The 20,850-nt window shown below is 44.1% G+C and overlaps 1 protein-coding gene across 10 annotated transcripts in view; it reads right to left on the minus strand.

Moving 5' to 3' along the window:
* Positions 1-20,850, minus strand: part of OSTN (osteocrin) — a 171,483-nt gene that overhangs the window by 124,113 nt on the left and 26,520 nt on the right. For 2 of the 10 annotated variants that reach the window (XM_075132034.1, XM_075132036.1), the window contains exon 2: positions 9,835-9,897. The exons of the other annotated variants lie outside the window; for them this stretch is intronic. The gene's annotated coding sequence lies outside the window, so the exon portion shown is untranslated. The remainder of the gene's footprint in view (positions 1-9,834; positions 9,898-20,850) is intronic. 10 annotated transcript variants of the gene reach the window in all.

Here is a 20,850-nt window from a genome sequence, read left to right on the forward strand (position 1 = left end):
ACTTAGGACGGAAGAATCCCATGTACCGCTACAGACTAGGGACTGAATGCCTAGGCAGCAGTTCTGCAGAAAAGGACCTAGGGGTTACAGTGGACGAGAAGCGGGATATGAGTCAACAGTGTGCCCTTGTTGCCAAGAAGGCCAATGGCATTTTGGGATGTATAAGTAGGGGCATTGCCAGCAGATCGAGGGATGTGATCGTTCCCCTCTATTCGACATTGGTGAGGCCTCATCTGGAGTCCTGTGTCCAGTTTTTGGGCCCCACACTACAAGAAGGATGTGGAAAAATTGGAAAACGTCCAGTGGAGGGCAACAAAAATGATTAGGGGACTAGAACACATGACTTAGGAGGAGACGCTGAGGGAACTGGGATTGTTTAGTCTGCGGAAGAGAAGAATAAGGGGGGATTTGATAGCTGCTTTCAACTACCTTAAAGGGGGTTCCAAAGAGGATGGATCTAGATTGTTCTCAGTGGTAGCAGATGACAGAACGAGGTGTAATGGTCTCAAGTTGCAGTGGGGGAGGTTTAGGTTGGATATTAGGAAAAACCTTTTCACGAGGACAGTGGTGAAACACTGGAATGCGTTACCTAGGGAGGTGGTGGAATCTCCTTCCTTTGAAGTTTTTAAGGTCAGGCTTGATAACGTCCTGGCTGGGATGATTTATTTGCGGATCGGTCCTGCTTTGAGCAGGGGGTTGGACTAGATGACCTCCTGAGGTCCCTTCCAACCCTGATATTCTATGATTCTATGATATAAAGAACTAATAACTATAAGTTAAAACCTGACAAATTCAAATTAGAAATAATGCACACATATTGAATAGTGAGGGTTATTAGCCATTGGAACAAACTCCTAAGGGAAGAGGTGGGTTCTCTATCTCTTGAAGTCTCCAAATCAAGACTAGAAGCTCTTCTGGAAGAGCTGTTTCAGTCAAACACAAATTATAGGACTCAAGACAGGAATAAGTGCATACAATTCTCTGGCCTGTTGTGGTGTTTAGATGTTGCTTGTAATTATTAGAACTGGGAGCACTGGCTGTTGGGAGTCTGAAGGGACAGGAAACAGGAAGGAGGGGGGAGGAGTTGAGAGGCTGGGAGAAAGCTACAGGGGTGCAGCAGCACCTTGGTAAAGAGGTTTCCACTTTGAAAGTAAAGTCCGGTTGAAACTTGTTAGTACCTTGCCTGGTTGATACAACATTTTGGCGACGAGGATGGATCTTCTGCCTCTGAACCCACCTGCACCCTTTCTGCAAAGCCCAGGTGAGCCTCCAATTGCTTTTACTGCCTGGATCCATATGTTTGAGACTTACCTGCTTGCAATCAGCGCTACAGAGATTTCTGAAGTAAGAAAGCGTGCTCTGCTAATCCACTGCCTTGGAGCAGAAGGGCAGCATATATTTTACACTTTTCCCCTTGCAGGTGATAAATATGAGACTGCACTCACTGCATTAAAATTTTTTTTTGTGCCAAAAGTGAATGTAGTAGCTAACCACTACAGATTTTGCCAGCGTGAACAGAAACCAGGGGAAATTATAATGCAGTATATTGCTTCCCTGAGGAGTTTGATTGTAATTTGTGACTTTGGGAATATGGCAGATGAGATGATTAGAGACAAGCTCATTGAGAAAAACAGTTGAACAGCACCAAGCAAAGTCTAAGGCTTTCACAGACAAGCGGCGGGGTGCTAAAGAACCAAAGTTTGAGTGTGGTTCCTTCGTTAGAATACGAAAACCTGGAATTTTACGCAAAAGGGACCATAAATTCACAGCTCCTCTTAAAATCATAGAGAAGAAGGGACCTTACACCTATCGACTTTCTGATGGGCGGGTATGGAATGCTTCTTATCTTGCACCTGCCTATGCACCAAGAGGAGATTATGCCAACACCCAGTCTGCATTGGATGACTTCACCGTAGTACCAACACAAGACGACATTGCACTGGAACCGGGGATTGAGAGACGGCCTGTCAGACCCAGATAACCACCTGTCTGGACTAGACACTATGTTATGTAGTATCTGCAGGGTTTTCAGTGTAATATTTCTGCCAACAGTATAGTATCTTGTTTCATATTTGTTCCTGTGGTTAGAACAATAATGTTTATTTTAATTGGGAGAGTTTCTTAAGAGAGGAGGGAATGTGGTGTTTAGATGTTGCTTGTAATTATTAGAATTGGGAGCCCTGGTTGTTGGGAGTCTGAAAGGACAGGAAACAGGAAGGAGGGGGAAGGAGTTGAGAGGCTGGGAGAGAGCTACAGAGGGTGCAGCAGCACCTTGGTAAAGAGGTTTCCACTTTGAAAATAAAGTCCTGTTGAAGCTTGTTAGTACCTTGCCTGGTTGATACAACACTTGTGTTATATACAAGGTCATACTGGATGATCTAATGGTCCCCTTTGGCCTTAGAATCTATGAATCTACAAAGCACAAAACATGTTCTAATATTCACACATCTCCAGAGACAGCCACTCACACTTTTCCAATGCAATGTTTTCAGGCTTAAACATTGGGGGGAGGGGGAGATTGCATTAAACTTGCCTTATCACAGATGTGAGCCCCAAATCTGCACGGTTTCAGATTTAACCGGGAAAAGTTTGCACAGCTTTAATACAAACTGTCCAGACCTCTGGCCTGTAAACCTTGCAGCACTGGAACACATCTGCTTGGGACCCCAGGTGGAACCAGGGAGTACAGAAGTGGGCAAAAATGATAAATATTTTGTATAAAGTGTACTAAACTCTTAAAGTTTAGTTTGGGCTTGACTGAAGTTGTGGTGGAAGGCTTGGGTCAGTTCTTATTTTATCTGACCCTCTTCGCCCATTCACTGAAGGAGGACTGATGACAGCTGAGGGTGGAGATGCCAAATACGCTTGAGATGCAAAAATAAAGGCAAATCTAATAAACACCCGTTTTCGGGTCCCTTAATCATTGGCTCCTGACAACTGGTGTAACTAAGAACCGGACAAGGCTCGTTTATCAAATCAATTCCCATCCTGGTGCCCGTGCCACTGTGCACATAAACCACCCTGCAAGCGACTGGCCCAGTGTCAGCTGGGATTGATCTAATTTCATTCCACTGCTCAGGGTCCCCTGACAGAGTTATTAATCACTCCCTCACTGACAGGGCACTGAACTGTCTAGAGATGAAGCTTCACATTCCCTTCTTGGACTCCCCAGGTAGGACATGGAATTTGTTTCATTTTGGAGTAATCAAGAAATGGAGCATGTTAGGGGGAGCGAATTAACCCCAACTTCAGGTTTATAAAGGTGTCCCTGCTCTGTTTAATTAAATCTGTCTTAAAACCTCCTTAATCCCAAACTAAAGACTTAATAATGTTCAGGAACCTCTTTTTCCTTACAATATATTGCTATAATCTGCTGACGGCTTAATATTTAAATAAACATGCTGGTTCTCTACCTGACCCGGCCGGTACGCAGACCAAAGGCCACATGCTTTGGACAAGCTTCCACCCAGAGGGCAAATGTATAACATACTAAGTGAGTTGTGTCCCTTTCTGGTGGCTGCTTTACACAGAGGATAAAAGCCTATTAGTGTTACCAGATAAGGGCCAGAGTCTGCCACTTGTATTCAGAAATTAATGGTGGTGGCAGCATTTGGGCCCATGGATGGCTCCTTTAGCTGATGTTGTAAAGGCCTGTGCTCTGTGTGTGTGTGTGTGTGTGCACATGCGCTGAAAATCCCTGGTTCAGTCCCAACTACCATCCCATGGAGATGGGGACATTATGCACACCTTCTTGAAGGATGGACCTAAGCCACAGAGTACAAGTTCAGATCTGTGTTTCAGACTCACCATAGTTTAGGCCTGTTCAGATCCAGGTGCTTGGTTCAGCCCATTATAAAGATAGGGAAAATTCCAGTCTGGATCCAGATTGACTTCCTAACTCTTTCAAATCTGGAGTATGCCCAGGTGCAAAGTTTGGATTCAGACCATTATGGGCAAACTGCAAAATTCAGAGCTGGACATAAGTTCCCTCCCCTGCATTACGTTGAGGGGAGGGAGTCAGATATGGGGATTAAGTTCAGTTGTACTTTTCTGGATTTGTTAAATCCTGAAAAATTAATCTCAGGAACCCCTGAGTCATTGTGAGAGGAATCTCATTGTGCAGTGTGTCAAGCAGAGCAGTGGGCCGACGTGCATGGGAGGGAGGAGGACTCTGGTGGAGAGGGGTTGGAGGGGACTGGAGCAGGAGAGAGTAAGTGGGAGACAGCACTTAGTTTGAGGAAGCCAGCAGCAGGTGGGAGTGGGTCAGAGATTGGCACTGAGGATGGGGAAGGAAGCAGGCAGCATGTAAAACAGTAAGGAATATACTGAGCCATGCTCAAAGCGACTCCTCTTACATGGCCAGGCTGGTTTCTGGGCCTTGCTTTGCAAATGAGCTCTATCTGAACACCCACATCCATGTACAAACAGAATCTGGATTGGAGGGGCTAATCCTTTGGGTACCAGGCCTTTCCAAACGCCTCCTGGAAGTACTTCTATGATCTCCACATCGCACATAAAGAGAGGGGGCGTCTGGGAGAGATGCACAAGAATCAGATACAACAACAGCTCCGTCCAAACAGAATATGAAGTAGATGGAAATGCTTTCTGTGATTTCTTTTCTAAGAGGATTATTTCAACGGGGCCTGGCTGGCGTCTGCACCAGCGGTAAGCGCCAGCGACCATGCCGGCCAGCCTTACCCTCCTGTCAAAGGGTTTCATTAAGAGTTAGGTTCCCCGTTGCTTTTGTGGTGGCCTGCACGTGCTTGCTAAATACCCTACATCCACTCGGACGGTATGTGCTGATATAGAAATCTCCCCCGCCTTCCCCCACACACATCCCTTAAGGATCTGGGCCCACCGTGCAGGCCACCATCCTGCTGGGAAAATTTCATTATGCTGTTTATAGGACCCAGGACTCAAGCTGAACCTGTATTAGAGGCGAGGCAAGACCCTCAGGAAGTCGTGATCACCCCTAATACTAATGGCCGGAGTTCTCTCCTGACTACGGGCAGACTGCCAATGTGCCATGCAAGGCAACACAAGTAATGATGGGCCTCTGCTCCCCAGATACATCCACCGTAGGGGGACTCAAGGGACACAGCGGCGTGCCGAATCCTGGTGCTGCTGAGGTCGGTAGCACTGGCTTACCACTCACTGTGCGGATGGGGCCACTGCCTCAATTTCTCTCCTTACTGAAGAGGTGGTTTCGGCCTCTGGCTAAACCAAACACACCCTCCACCCCTTCTAGGGAGGCCAAGAAGCACCAGTCCAAATTAAAGTTCAAAGAGCTTGGGTGACAGGTCCTCTGTCAAAGGCCAGGGCCCAGCAGCAATGTACCCAGAGGCATAAGGGAGCTCACACCCTCCCTGTCCTGGGACCTCCAGTCCTGGGGCCTGCGAAGCGCATCTGGTCTGACTCCAAACGGTCTCTGCTTCTCTTTTCCTCAGGGCTCCTTCCTGCGCTGTGCCCCAGCAGGGACTCCGGTAACCTGCTCTGCCCCTAACCCCCAGCTCGGTCTGCCTGCGGGGCCTGTGCCACAGTGACACCGGCTGACCCCTCTTGCACCCCTCCCAAGCACACCCTGCCCAGGTGGGCTCAACAGGGGGACCCTCGGTTGCCCTGCCCAGTCTCTCTCTCAGGCCGAAGAGACGCACAGCCTGGTTTCCCCAAAACGCCCTCATGCTCCCTGCTTATATCCTTGCCTACTTTCCCTGCATGCTTTGCTCTCAGGCCCCAGGATCTACCATCCCCGGAATGCCTCTGTCTAGACATAAGGGGGCCCTTTGCCAAGGGGAGGTGGTCAGGGAGTGGCAACCAGCTCTGTGAGCAGAGAGCTGTCGGGGCCACTGCTGTGTCTCTCCTGCAGCAGCCGTTCAGCATCCCCCTCCTGGACGGCTGCCTGGAGCCAGGAGAGGCGCTGTGGCTATGTACCGCAGAGAGAGCCCCAGGGGAGCAGGAGAGGTGCCCTGCCTCTGTGAGCCTCGAGGAGGGCACAGCCCAACACAGGAGGGCTCCACTCACTTCCCAGGGCAGGCATGGGAACCCCACCTTCCTCGGGCAGTGAGGAGAAAGGGCCTGGCTGGGAAGGGAATCCATTTTCCCAGGAGGGGGAAGAGCCAGAGCGCCTCAGCCCCGCCCCAGTGTACATTTTAAAATGGTTTCAACTGAATTTAAAAAAAAAAGGAAGAAAGAGGGAAACTTCCTGGAAACAAGTCCATGGGACTTCTGTCCCTGGGAGCAGGGTAAGGCTCTGGTTTCCTAGGCATTGCTGGCCAAGTCCCTCACACCTCTTGGGCTTTAGCTGTCCCATTGACATGGGCCCCAGGAACAGAGGGTCGGAGCATTTCCCAAGTGTGGAGCCTCGCCACAGGCAGGGGAGGAAGGCTAGTAACATCCCCTTAGCGCAGGGGAGATCCAGGGAGGCTAACTGAAGTCTGCGGCAGAACCCGGAATGACTCCATAGTGCCTGAGTGCCAGTTCACGCCTGTAACCACAACACCATCCTTCCTCTGCCAGAGGCTGGCCCACAACCAGGAGGAAAATGTTGTTCTGACTGTACCGTTTGTTAACAGGCAGTGACATAATGAAACAAAGCATCAAAGCCAGAATTGCCACCATGATGCCTGGCTCTTTGGGTGCACAGTACTTCTACAACCTCACACTTGCCTTGAAGCAACACGCCTCCGTCTGTGTATTCATGTGACTACTCTGTGTAGTGTGAGCTGAAACACAGCAGATTCCATAAGCTTTAGCAGAGAACTAGAGACTTCCTTCTTACCTGGAAGTTCTGAACTGTATTGTTCCTCCTATCACATATCCTAATTCCCAGCCCTATCTGAGGACAGGAGGGTCAAGAACTTTGAGTCCAATCCAGCTCCACACTGTCTCCCAAAAATCATCGCCCTATTCATCAGTTTAATAACAATCAAATCATTTCATTAAAAAAAAAATTTTTTTCCAAAATAATCTCCGTGACATTTTGAAAACCAAAAATACTTTGGTTTTGTTTTTTCTCCCTTTCCCTTTTTCCCCATTCTCCTTCCCCCACACCCGAACTTCATTTTGCCACTGATTTTTTTTTTTTATTTTTTTTATTTTGGGAAGGAGGGGAGGGTTTTTTTCAAATTGGAAAATTTTGAAAACAGAACAATTATCTTGCAAAAAAGTTCCATTTTTTTAAAAATGCCATTTTCATCCAACAATAGTGCTTTGCACTTCTTCAGCGTCATTCAATATGAGGAAACAAAGTACTTTACAAACATTAGTGAAGACTCATAACCACGGGTAGGTGAATATTGCAAAAAAAACCCAAACACACATTTATTAATCTTAATTCTAATAAAAATTATTTCAATGGTATTTACACCTTTTATTTGCAGCCTCTGAATTCCTTCAATTTTTTGTTTGTAAGAATGTTCAGAGAAAGAAAAGGGCAGTACGTACTTGTATTCACACAACTGTTCATGCTGGAATTTTCATGAGTACTCATGTCAATAAGTGTTTGCACTCCAGATGATTAATTCAAGGCCTCCTCCTGTTTATAAACCATTCTGCCATCCATACAAGAATCAGAAACCGTTCCATGCTGGTGAGGTGACCAATCAGACCGAACAAACAGCAAATGAAGGGCTTGAGCCAAAGGCCAGTGAAGTCAATGGAAGTCATTCCATTGACTTCAATGGGTTTTGGAACCAATTCTTAGCAGAATAAATATTCAAAGCAATAGTTGTAGCAAATAATTTGTGAGGAACCCATGGGATAAAATTTGCTTGCATAAAATATTCAGTGAAATAAGTCTAAGTGAATCTTTTAAAATCTAAATAGATGGGAGAAGGTTCTTGTGGTTAAGACATGAGATTGGAACTCAGGAGATTTGGATGCATTCCTCACTCTGCAACCGACTTCCTGGGTGACCCTGGACACGTCACAAAGAGTGACACCAAATGCAGGCTAAATTACTATTCTGTCCATATAGCCGACTTGCTTCCAGCCTAACTCCTTCTGTTTTTTCCTTTCCACTGGAGTCCTCTCAGTAACAGTCCCATCAGGAAACATGGGCATTTTGACTCCAGTTCTACCAATCTCCTAAGAGATTTAGGAACACAAGTTCCATTGGACTCATGTTCCTTGGGTGCTTTTGAAAATCTCCCCTGCAATCTCTCTGCACCTTGGCTCCCCATCTCTAAAACAGGGGTAATGATATTTCTTTTGCAGGTCTTCTCTTCTTAGATTGTCAACTCCTTGGGGAAGACAGTGCCTAGCACCTGGAGGCCCTGATCTCAGTTGGAACCTGTGCACAACACCAAAAATAATGTAACATACACCTTATTCCAGCTCCCCCAGCACGTATGTTGCATCAACACAGATTCCCTTATACTCACTTTGATTTTCTTGGACTCACGCTCACATCCCACTCACCAAATGTGTAATTTACACCCCTTGACAGATCACCTCTAAAACTGGACTGCTAGATTTAACAGAGTTAAAAGGGGTGTAACTTGCATTCTAAGGAACCAAGAGAGAGGGGTGTAGCAGGAAAAGCCGCTAACAGGAGTGTGAAAACAGGTGCAAGTCAAAGAAGTCCATCCTCTTAACAGAGATATTGTTGGGAATATACTTACACATGGTTATGTGTATCACAAATATGTATGCATTCACATATATGTCTAATTATATATTGATTTAATGTATAATATAAACACCCATCCATAGAAATCTACATATACTGTAGAATTTGATTAGTAAAGGGAAAGTCATTGATGATGTTAACCCTCATTGCACAGAACACAGCAATCTGCTTTATGTGCACAAGTAGCTGCATAAAAGCAGATGGAGGTGCCAGTTGTTCTAAGGGCAGGTGATTATAGCACAGACTGAACACCACCAGGTTTGACGTTTTTCCCCTTTACCACCAAACTGTCCGTTAACTCTCCTAAGAGCAGAAAGCAAACGGAGAGGAATTTGTGAAGTCAGTAGTCCATATGGCTGGTAGTGAGTTAATCTGCGTCTAAGCAGCAGGTAGCATGAGCCAGGCTGTCTGTTGGGGTTGTTCGTAACCTAGGGGCAGATCATGGAACAGCAGGGAAGAGGATAAACTCAGACGGCAAATACAGTCAGGAATGTGGCAGGAAATTATTTTTGAAAACACTCTCTGGAGCATAATAGCAACAATCAGGCTATATGTATGGAATCTATCTGGACTCAGGATATACAGTCTGTGTGTGTATTATTAATTCAAGGCCTCCTCCTGTTTTATATATATACATACATATATATATATATATATATATATATATATATATATATTTGGTTTGTCAAGTAATTAATTGTGATTAATTGCATGATTAACAAAATTAATCATGATTAATCGTGTGATTAATCGCGGGATTAATTGCCCTGTTAAACAATAATAGAATACCATTTATTTAAATATTTTTGGATGTTTTCTACATTTTCAAATGTACTGATTTCAGTTACAACACAAAATACAAAGTGTACAGTGCTCACTTTATATTTAGTTTTGATTACAAATATTTGCACTGTAAACACCAAAAGAAATAGTATTTTTCAATTCACCTCATACAACTACAGTAGTGTAATCTCTTTATCATGAAAGTTGAACTTACAAATGTAGAATTATGTACAAAAAAACCCCCGCATTCAAATATAAAACAATGTAAAATTTTAGAGCCTACAAGTCCAATCAGTCCTACTTCTTGTTCAGCCAATCACTAAGGCCTGGGCTACACTGGGGTGGGGGGGTTCGAACTAAGATATGCAACTTCAGCTACGCTATTCGCGTAGCTGAAGTCGAAGTATCTTAGTTCGACTTACCTGGCCGTCCTCCTGGTGGCGAGTCGACTGCAGCGGCTCCCCCGTCGACTCCGCTTACTCCTCCTGCCAAGGTGGAGTACAGGTGTCAATTCGGGGATCAATTTATCGTGTCTAGACAAGATGCGATAAATCAATCCCCAATAGATCGATCACTACCCGCTGATCTGGCGGATAGTGAAAACATAGACTTAGACAAACAAGTTTGTTTACATTTGCAGAAGATAATGCTGTCTGCTTCTTGTTTACAATGTCACCTGAAAGTGAGAACAGGTGTTTGCATGGCACTTTCGTAGCCGGTGTCACAAGATATTTACATGCCAGATGCGCTGAAGATTCATATGCCCCTTGACGTTTCAGCCACCATTCCAGAGAACATGTGTACGTGCTGATGATGGGTTCTACCTGATCACGATCCAAACCACTGCAGACCAATGCATGTTCATTTTCATTATCTGAGTCAGATGCCACCACCAGAAGACTGATTTTCTTTTTTGGTGGATTGAGTTCTGTAGTTTCTGCATTAGAGTGTTGCTCTTTTAAGGCTTCTGAAAGCACGCTCCATACCTCGTCCCTCTCAGATTTTGGAAGGCACTTCAGATCCTTAAATGTTGGATTGAGTGCTGCAGCTATCTTTAGAAATTTCACATTGGTACCTTCTTTGCATTTTGTCAAAATTTGCTGTGAAAGTGTTCTTAAAACGAACATGTGCGGGGTCATCATCTGAGACTGCTATAACATAAAATATTTGGCAGAATGTGGGTAAAACAGAGCAGGAAAAATACAATTCTCCTCCAAGGAGTTCAGTCACAAATTTAATTAAGACTTTTTTTTAACCAGCGTCATCAGCATGGAAGCATGTCCTCTGGAACGATGGCCGAAGCATTATGAGGCATATGAATCTTTAGCACATCTGGCACGTAAATATTTTGCAATGCTGGCTACAACAGTGCCATGCGAACACCTGTTTTCACTTTCAGGTGACATTGTAATTAAGAAGCAGGCAACATTATCGCCCATAAATGTAAACAAACGTGTTTGTCTTAGCAATTGGCTAAACAAGAAGTAGGACAGAGTGAACTTGTAGGCTCTAAAGTTTTACATTCTTTTGTTTTTGAGTGCAGTTATATAACAAAAAAACCCTATATTTGTAAGTTGCACTTTTATGATAAAGAGATTGCACTACAGTACTTGTATGAGGTGAATTGAAAAATACTATTTCTTTTGGTTTTTACAGTGCAAATATTTGTAATGAAAAATGATATAAAGTGAGCACCGTACACTTTGTATTCTGTGTTGTGATTGAAATTGATATATTTGAAAATGTAGAAAAACATCCAAAAATATTTAATAAATTTCAGTTGGTATTCCATTATTTAACAGTGTGATTAATCGTGATTAATATTTTTGAGTTAATCACTTGAGTTAACTGCGATTAATCGACAGCCCTAATATATATATATATATATATATATATATATATATACACATATACACACGCACACACAATGATATATTTCTATTAGCTCAATACCAATATGCTCCATAAGCATATCCATGGAATATACACACACAGATAAATTATACATTATGAGACAAATTTATTTGTAAAGTGTATTTCACACAAATTATCTATCAAATAGCTTTATAGAGTTAATAAATAAGCATTAGAGGAACAATAAAGAACAGAAGGGAGATGACAGAAATTAAGAGGTAGAGACAACAACAGAGAAAATGTTAATTTATCAGATGAGATCTGGAAAACAGATGGAGAGTCAATGAGGAAGAGAGATAAAGATGCCAAGAGGTACAGAGGAGAAGTCTCTTGCGCCAGAACTCATAAGACTGGGAAGGGACAGACCGGAATCCATGATAAACAAGTGGAGGAGAGTAGAGAGAGCCAAGATACCTGAGGAGCACATTTGTGGAAGATTTTATAACAAATGGTGAGCATAGGACAATTCTGAACTGAAATTATTCAAAACTCTTCACTCAGCAAAAAAATTGATATTTTCACTTTATATCTTATTTCAGGATGAAAACAAACACTGGAATGCTGGGATTTCTCATGGGACAGAAATTCTGGGTTTTTATCAGCTCTAAAAATCACACACAGACCAACCATGGATCATGTAATCCAACCACTGAAATGCAACTACCCCGCTGTGAAAAACTGCAACTGTTTAACAACTCACAGCAATACTATATCAGCAAAGTTGGGTTAATAATTCCACCTATCACATGGGTGTTATGAGAGTTAGACTGTGTGAGTTGCTCAGATACTGCAGTGATGTAGGCCACAGAATTACATTGCTGGGACCTCAGCTTTACATCTCAACCAAAGAGCAGAACTTCCATCTGCATACAATACCCTTTAGCACTACTTGAGGCATTGTTTCAGTATAACTTAAAGGGAGATAATTTAATATAATAACCAACAGTCCACTTTGGGGGTGTCCCTGCATCTAAATATAGAGCCAGGAATGAGCAACGGTTAAAAAATTTTCATTGAAACTTCCATGGAAAATTGGGTTTCTGATTACGTCAATATTTTTTGTGGAAAGTCAGAGAATCATAGACTTTAAGGTCAGAAGGGACCATTATGATCATCTAGTCTGACCTCCTGCATAGCGCAGGCCACCGAATCTCACCCACCCACTCCTGTAACAAACCTCTAACCTATGTCTGAGCATAAGTCCTCAAATCGTGGTTTAAAGACTTCGAGGTGCAGAGAATCCTCCAGCAAGTGAGCCATGCCCCACGCTGCAGAGGAAGGCGAAAAAACCCCAGGGCCTCCGCCAATCTGCCCTGGGGGAAAATTCCTTCCAGACCCCAAATATGGCGATCAGCTAAACCCTGAGCATGTGGGAAAGACTCACCAGCCAGACACCCAGGAAAGAATTCTCTGTAGTAACTTAGATCCCACCCCATCTAACATCCCATCACAGGCCATTGGGTATATTTACTGCTCATAGTCAAAGATCAATGAATTGCCAAAATTAGGCTATCCCATCATACCATCCCCTCCATAAACTTATCAAGCTTTGTCTTGAAGCCAGATATGTCTTTTGCCCCCACTGCTCCCCTTGGAAGGCTTTTCCAGAACTTCCAGACACTGTTTGCTTTCTTCTTCTTCTTCTTCTTCTTCTGTTTTTTGGGGTGGGGGATGGGGGAGGAGTACTTTTTCTTGGTTTGGTTTGGTTTTTTTTTTATCAGAAAACCCAAAATCTGACACTGAAAATTTTTGGCGAGAAACTGAAAAATGCTAGGGTTTTGAGTTTTCGGTTTTTCAAGAAAAGTTGGGATTTTCTGCAAAACTAGTTCTGCCAACTAGTTGTTCTGGGAAAAGAACCCCAATCTCATCACTGACAACCAAGTAGACATTCTATTAGACCCAAACCACCAGGGTGACCAGACAGCAAGTGTGAAAAATCAGAATAAGGTATGTGGGGGGGGGGCATGTAATAAGCGCCTATATAAGATAAAGCCCTGAATATTGGGACGGTCCCTAATAAATCGGGACCTCTGGTCACCCTAACAACAGCTCAACCCTGGTTGACTAGTCAGAACTGACAGTGTTACAGAAGATGAGGGTATGGATTCAAATAATGGTGCACTGTCAGAAAAATGGACCACACACAGGGGAAGGCAAGCAAGCTTTGCTTCTCTGCATGTCTACTGAAGAGTTAAAAAAATACAATGCTGAGAATGCTTAGAATGTTTAGAAAATACGCATAATGGATTGGAATAGGATCCTAATTTTATCTGATTCTCCTATGAATCTATGATCCCCATTGATCACTCATGGTTTCCTTCCTGTCTCAAGTGACATAGAACTAACTGCTCCTCCCCTCACTCTGGAACCAGAATGAACCAAATATGACAGATGCAAGTCCCATTGTTTAATGAACTACCGGGAGGTGCTCCGACAATGCAGTGATGAGGGCACTGTAAGAATCTATAGGAAATAGAAGCAATCCAATGAAGATGAAATCCCCGAACAAAATGCTACACTCCCCTACACTCCCCGGCCCCAACCACTGGTTAACGTTTTAGTACGTTGCATGATTGTGGACCACTGCTATAGAAGAATTGCAGCCGTTTTGAATAGGGACTGTGGCATCCCGCTGCCAGCCATGAAGTGTGGAGGCTGGAGAAAGAAGGTTTGCCATTGCGTTCCAGGGCAGATCTAAATCTAAATATGAAGATATCTATCAAACAGAAAGGGAGTTTTTTACCCTAAACACACAATGTTTAAATAACTCTGGTTGAGGCTGAAGCCTCTCCCGATGGCTGCCTAGAGAATGACGCTGGGTGATTGCTAGCTGGAGAAGCAGAGACTCGGGAGAGCCCACCGCCGAAGACAGTTTAGTGTTCTCAATGGAGATGGACAGATGAAGCAGTGTTTGGATGCACATTAGGTTTAGGCTGAGTCCTGGTGTTCAGTATTTAAAGGAAACTCAGGTCCAGCAACAGGGGATGGGGGAATCCTGCAAGCTTTTCTCATGTGATTTTGACTGAAAAAGGTGGACCTCTTGCAAAATCAGTTATTCCCATGAGATCTCCACCTGACAGGGACCGGACAGTAGATCCAGTGGTTTGGCACAAGTATCATGTGGGTGACCTGAGTCTGGTTGCTAAGCTAGGTCTCCATAGGATTTGGAGGTGCCTGTCCTTGGGAGCTTGAAGGGTGCCCCCTGTCACTGTCCAGTGATCCCAACTGGCCAGTGCACTGACAGATTCCAAGAGAAGCCCTGCCCAATGCCCCTCCATTGGGAGGGCAGTTGCTGTGGACTGGGAATTAACATGGAAAATAAAGATACTGAGGATTTCAATGTAGATGGCGAGGGGACCAGAAATTGAATTCATCAGTGGAGCTTCCTCAGGGTAAGCGGACAGTCTTTGGTCTCATACCGCAGATCTTCATCTGTTGTTGCCAACAGCCCTGAATATGCCTCTCTCAGTCACAGGTCAGTACCCACGTCCAGTTCTATGCCACTCACCCCAGAGTTTCTTACCCCTTCTCCTGGAGAAAAATCCTGAGGGTCTGTTGCATTGGTGCCACAATAATTCTGAATCAGCTGATGAGCTCCTAGGTAGCTGATTAATTAGTGCTACTGGACACTGTTTTGGCTGGAGGTGAACACTGATCTTCGTTCTCACTCTTCAACCTCTGACATTCTTTCACTCATACTGCTCGCCCTCTCTTTGACTGACCCATCCCCCAGTACGTACATGCTGTTAAACTACACATGAACTCCAAGCTGCATCTGGGACTCAACATAAAAAAGCCACCACTTCACACTGTGAACCCAGTAAAGGGGTTTGGTTGATCCGCACATATCATTCCTGTCCTGCGGTTTGAGTTCTGTCGCTCTGCACAGACCCATTCTTTCATATTACTGCTCCAGCTTGTTCTTTAGCATTTGCATTATGGTTCTGTTCCCAGCTGCGTCACTGATCTACTGTGGGACACCTGCGTTGCCAACTCTCGCAGTTGTATCACAAATATCGCAATATTTGGTGTCAAATTAAAATCAGTGCTTTTTCTTAAAGCCCCAGCTCTTGTGAATACATGAGAATCTCTTTTCTTTCTCTTTCTTTCTTTCTTTCTTTCTTTCTTTCTTTCTTTCTTTCTTTCTTTCTTTCTTTCTTTCTCACTGAGTTTCTAGACTTCATTGAGGAAAAACATGAAAATGTGACCCCTAAAGTCTCAAATCCAGAACACAAATGTCCACCGCACATTTATTATTTTTTAAAAAGCTCATGATTTTTAAGCCAATCTTGTGATTTTGAGGGGCTGACTCGTGATTTTTGCAGGCTGTGGGCTAGCAATACTGATCACCTTGGGCAAAGTCAGTTCACTCCTGTTTCCCCTCCAGGCCTTGGTCTAGGCTGTGCATGTTACACATTTCAGGGTAGGGACTGTCTCTTACAGTGGATTTGTACAGCATCTACCCTGCCGAATCTATCATCTCAACCAATACCACAGACAGAGGCTGTAAGGAAAAGCAGAGCTGAGGTCACCTAGCAGGTCAGATTCTCACCTGCACAGAGATCTGCTTGCCGCAAGAGAGCACGAGGTGGGACCAGAGGTTCCTTAAGTAATTGCTGACCACTCCCTGATTTTGTGGGCCAATCTGTGCCAACCCCAGCATCAGAAAGAGCAGTATAGGGTAGGGATGGGGGTTGGCACAGGAGCCAGCAGGGTGCCCCATGGCATGGAATTTCAGCTGACCAGTTTACACAGCTTGAGCTGGTTCAGGGAGAGAATCTGGCACTACCTCCTAGATAAGAGAAAGTAAGGTCTGCTGTTGTATTTGTAAAAAGAAAAGGAGTACTTGTGGCACCTTAGAGACTAACCAATTTATTTGAGCATGAGCTTTCGTGAGCTACAGCTCACTTCATCAGATGTTTACCGTGGAAACTGCAGCAGACTTTATATACACACAGAGAATATGAAACAATACCTCCTCCCACCCCACTGTCCTGCTGTCCTGTCTCTGTGTGTATATAAAGTCTGCTGCAGTTTCCACGGTAAACATCTGATGAAGTGAGCTGTAGCTCACGAAAGCTCATGCTCAAATAAATTGGTTTGTCTCTAAGGTGCCACAAGTCCTCCTTTTCTTTTTGCGAATACAGACTAACACGGCTGTTCCTCTGAAACCTGTTGTATTTGTATTGACCAAGCTACAGTAACGCCACATAGAATGTGCCCCTGACTGGGGCCTAGTGAGGACTGACTCACTGCTCTGCTCTTAAAAAGGAAAATGAGGAACTGTCAAATTAACAGTAGTGACTTTTTGTGTGTGTGCTAATTATAGAACACAAACGCCTGTTGTCTGTGCCCAAGGCCGGGTCAACCTCTGTTGTTACAAAGCTTTTGTAACTCTGCTAATGCTTTTAATATAAGCTCCTATTAATTGTACATTCAACTTAAATCCAGAGCTCAATGCTGCTGGATTGCACTAATCAGATGGCTGACTGTAATTATAATGTGCTTAACCTGCATTTATAAAGCACATTACTTCTTATGATTCTTTTTTTAATTTTGTGCAGGATTGACAGCCCTTGATTTTATCCATGGAACAGATACAGCATGGGCACAGCCCTGCCAATGTGATTCAACACTATTCTGGAGGGACCCCTGTGGCACTGGCAGACAGGTGCCAGCTCATGGCAAAGCCCCAGATCAATTCACTTGTGTATTAGTATAGATCAAAGTAATTGTTAAATGTTGAAGAGTGTGTTTGGTGTTTTAGCTTCATGAAAACTAATAGGATGTTACATGCATTGGTTTTACTTCTCTGTATCCTGTCATGATGGAATAGCAAACATTGACATTGAAAATACCCCTGTAACTAAACAACCCATCAAAGGAGGAAGAAGCCTTGTGGAAGGCAAATGAAGAACTTTAACAGAAAAGTGCTAATTTCAAAGCAGGTGGTCATTGTGTGTTATGATCGGAGGTCAGAGACTCTAAATGCATTCCTTACTCGCTGTCATCAAAGGAAAAGCCCACGTGAGTAGTGACACTGTCAGCTTGTTTTCTATGAGAAGAAGCTACAGGTATGGATTCAGGAAAAGATCCTGCATCTCTGGACTCTTTGGATTCTAACAGGGTGGATTAAGTGAACGAGAAGATGGAGATCCCCAGAGTGATTCTGGGTAGCCCTGAGAGACTTTTGGGAAACTGGCCGATTACTCCATCTCTGCTGCCATTTGGAATTACAAACTGTGACTCACCTGTGCATATATTTTAACTGCTTTTACCTCTCAAAAATTCTCACTTACTATGAGTTATCATTCCTAATGCAAAGTGAAAACAAAAGATTTGAGGGGAAGGATCCCAATGATGCATCCTGGCTCATATCCCAGCCTTCCTGAATAACAAAATTCTTAAGGCAACCAATGGTTTCTTGGACAAATTATATATTAGCATCAAGACCCATATCCCAGGAAACTAATGTTTTTTGTCACACCAACGTTATGTTCCACCATTGCATTGTAATGAAGCACCATCCCATCTCAGCAAAACCTCACAGTGTGATAACTAGAGATGGGTGAACCTGAGGGCTTAATTTGGATAAGTATCCAGCAGTTTGGATGCCTGTCTTGAAGCTTTTCCAGAATAGCCATGCCTCCTGAGTCTCCATAAACTGGGCAGGAAATTTCATAATACCAGATGACCTACCAATATTTCATCACTCACAACTGTGGTCCCAGATAGCCAATTCCACCTGGAAACTAGAAGTGGGAAAAACACTTGCCTGGATATTTCAAAACCCTAAATGTTAGTTGGGATTGGAGGGGACATTTTACCCAGACTGAATAACCCACTCCTAGGGATAACTATGTGCTGATCCTCAAATATAGTTTCGGGTACTTTCTTTCCATACCTATTTTCAAAGTGTATAAGGCCAGAAGGGAACATTGTGACCATCTAGTCTGACCTTCTGTATAGCACAGTCCATAAAAAGGCCATATTGAAGTACCCAGAGAAGACCTGGTTAAATCAGGACTGTCTTGAATAAACCTGGACAGGCATCCATCTCAGTCCACACCAGCTCCCATTTTTTAATGCACTAAAGCCATTGAGGTCTCCAGATGCAGAGCCCCCATTCTGGGGTAGGATGTAGGGTACAGCCTCCCACGTGCCATGCAGGGCAGCACAAAGGTGGTGGATAAACTAGCACACAGCCAGCTCAAGAAGACATTATGCCCGACAGTGGGTCATGCAGTCACCAAGGGAGCCAGGTGAAGTCTCAAAGCAGGAGCCGTAGCAGCACAATGCTCAATACTCACAGGAGATGGGGGGATGGGTGCCTGGTACTCATGGGGGGCAGAAGCCTGCCTGGTACTCATGGGGGGAGGTACTTAGCACGTAGCAGTGGAGGAAGCCTTCCACTTCCTGCAGCAGTCGGGCAGTCTCAGCCGCTGGGACCCGGCTCCCTGCCCCTTCTCACCCCCCCCCCCCCCCCTCCACCCTCAACACAGAGAAAGCTAACCGGGCTGCACTGATGGGCCGGGGATCAGGAGTGGAGCCAACATCTGCACCCCATGCATACTGGCCTCCCACTGGACAGACCTCCTGGCCCCACCAGCCCTTCAGCGCAGCCCTGATCGGTTCCTCTGCAAAAAAATTCCAGGTCTCCAAAAAAACCACACTGGGGTGAAAATTTATCAAACTTGAATATATGCTTTTTCAAAACCCTGGGAATTTTAAGGGGAAAATCAGTAAATACCAGTAATGAAAGGCCTTAGTAATGTTTCCAAATAATTAGATACACTCTTCTTATAAGACCTATATCAGTGTCTAACCTTTCTTTTTTCCTTCCACTTGCTCCCTCTTTGTATATATTTACAGTATGTAGGAATACTAGATATGGCCAAGATTTCCCATCAGAATGGTTTTTGACAGAAAATGGCTTTTCTACAAAATGGACATTTTCCCAGAAAAGGTTTTTTGTTTAATTTTTTTGCGTTTTCAATGAAAACCTGAAAATTTGCAAAGAAAATGTTCACCAAAAATGCAAAATAATTATTTTTTGTCTAAATTTTTCCAGGAGAAAACAATATGTTCCCAGCCTGCTCTGATCAACATAGGAAGAAGTAGAGAGATTCACTGGAAGTAGCTGGCTGATGGTTTCCTCTTGTTGTTAGTTTTCCTCCGTTCTTGTTACTGAACTTTCCTTCAAGAAGTCATTTTCTTTTTTTTTTAAGGGTGAGTATGCATTTTCCAGAAAACCGCAAAGATGACAAATATGCACATTCACCGAAAATGAAGTATACGGACCAATTTATTATTAAGCCAATGCATGTGCATACGCACACCAGTGATTGTTCATCATCTTTATAGATTCATAACCTCGGTTTAATCTCTGTTTAACTAAATCCAAACAGGGAAACCCTCTGTCCCCAAATGCTGCTCCCTCTTTATCCTGACAGGCAGGCTCCAGGCTTTTCTATACATGCAGTTATTGCTGTACAAATCTTTGCCTTTCTCTCAGAGCCATTCTCTTTATACGGGATGGCTCATTAGGCTTTATTCCCGGCAGGGAGCTGACATCCAATTAACTAGCTGACAGTCTTCTCGTGTCTCCCGCTAGTCCAATAAGGCTCTGTTTACAAACACAGGCTGTTGCACCCATAAGGGAGGGGAGGTGACGGTGCTCCTGCCAGGCCAGTTTGTTCAAAATCATAAGAGGGCTTTAAACAATGTCTTTGTATGTTAACGAGCAGACATATTGCTTGCAGTAGGATGCAATTCATCCTAATGGTTGGGGTCATATTTGGCGGGAAAGGGACCAGCGGGCCTTGCACTGCCTGGTACAAAAGCCAGAGAGTCAGACACAGTGGCTGCTCTGATTTCATTGTGGATCGGAACTGACGATTCCAAGTAAATCAGAAATAAGGGATGCTCAAGATAAACTCAGCAGCTCAGATGCTTTATCCAAAGTGATCTGAGTTTCTTTGGGCTAAAGCAAAGGGGCTGGGAGTTTTAGGAGTGTCAGATCATGGGATCGAGATCCCTGTGTTGCCTGCTTGGAACTCATCAGTTTGACTGTGCGAGGGTTTGTGAGGCTATTTTCTTTGGTTTTGATTTTTGTGTGTTCATCCCACCCCCCATGCCAAGTTTTGCTTTGATTTTTCATTTGACTGACCCCAAAGACTCAAAGTGAAGCTCACTCCTATCAGACAGGCACCAGCTTTCTGTCTGAAATCATATAAACCACCAATTGTTTATGATTTTGATGAGAGATGGCCCTAAACTGCAACACTGGACCCAAACTGCATCCTCAAATTTTAGCAAGAACAGCTCTGCTAACCTTAGCAGTGGTTGGTTTCTTGTGGTGGGTCTGAACCAGAACCCCAATTCTGCCCGGAAATTTCAGAACATTTCAGACCAGAAACTGAACTGCCCAAACTCAAACTCCTTGCTGAATTAGGTGCCAAACTACTAACTGACCCAGCCTCCTTCAAAACTGGGCCCAGATTTTCTGGAAGCTTCACAAACCC

The sequence above is a fragment of the Caretta caretta genome, chromosome 9 (genome assembly GCF_965140235.1).
Source record: "Caretta caretta isolate rCarCar2 chromosome 9, rCarCar1.hap1, whole genome shotgun sequence".
NCBI classification, from domain to species: Eukaryota; Metazoa; Chordata; order Testudines; family Cheloniidae; genus Caretta; species Caretta caretta.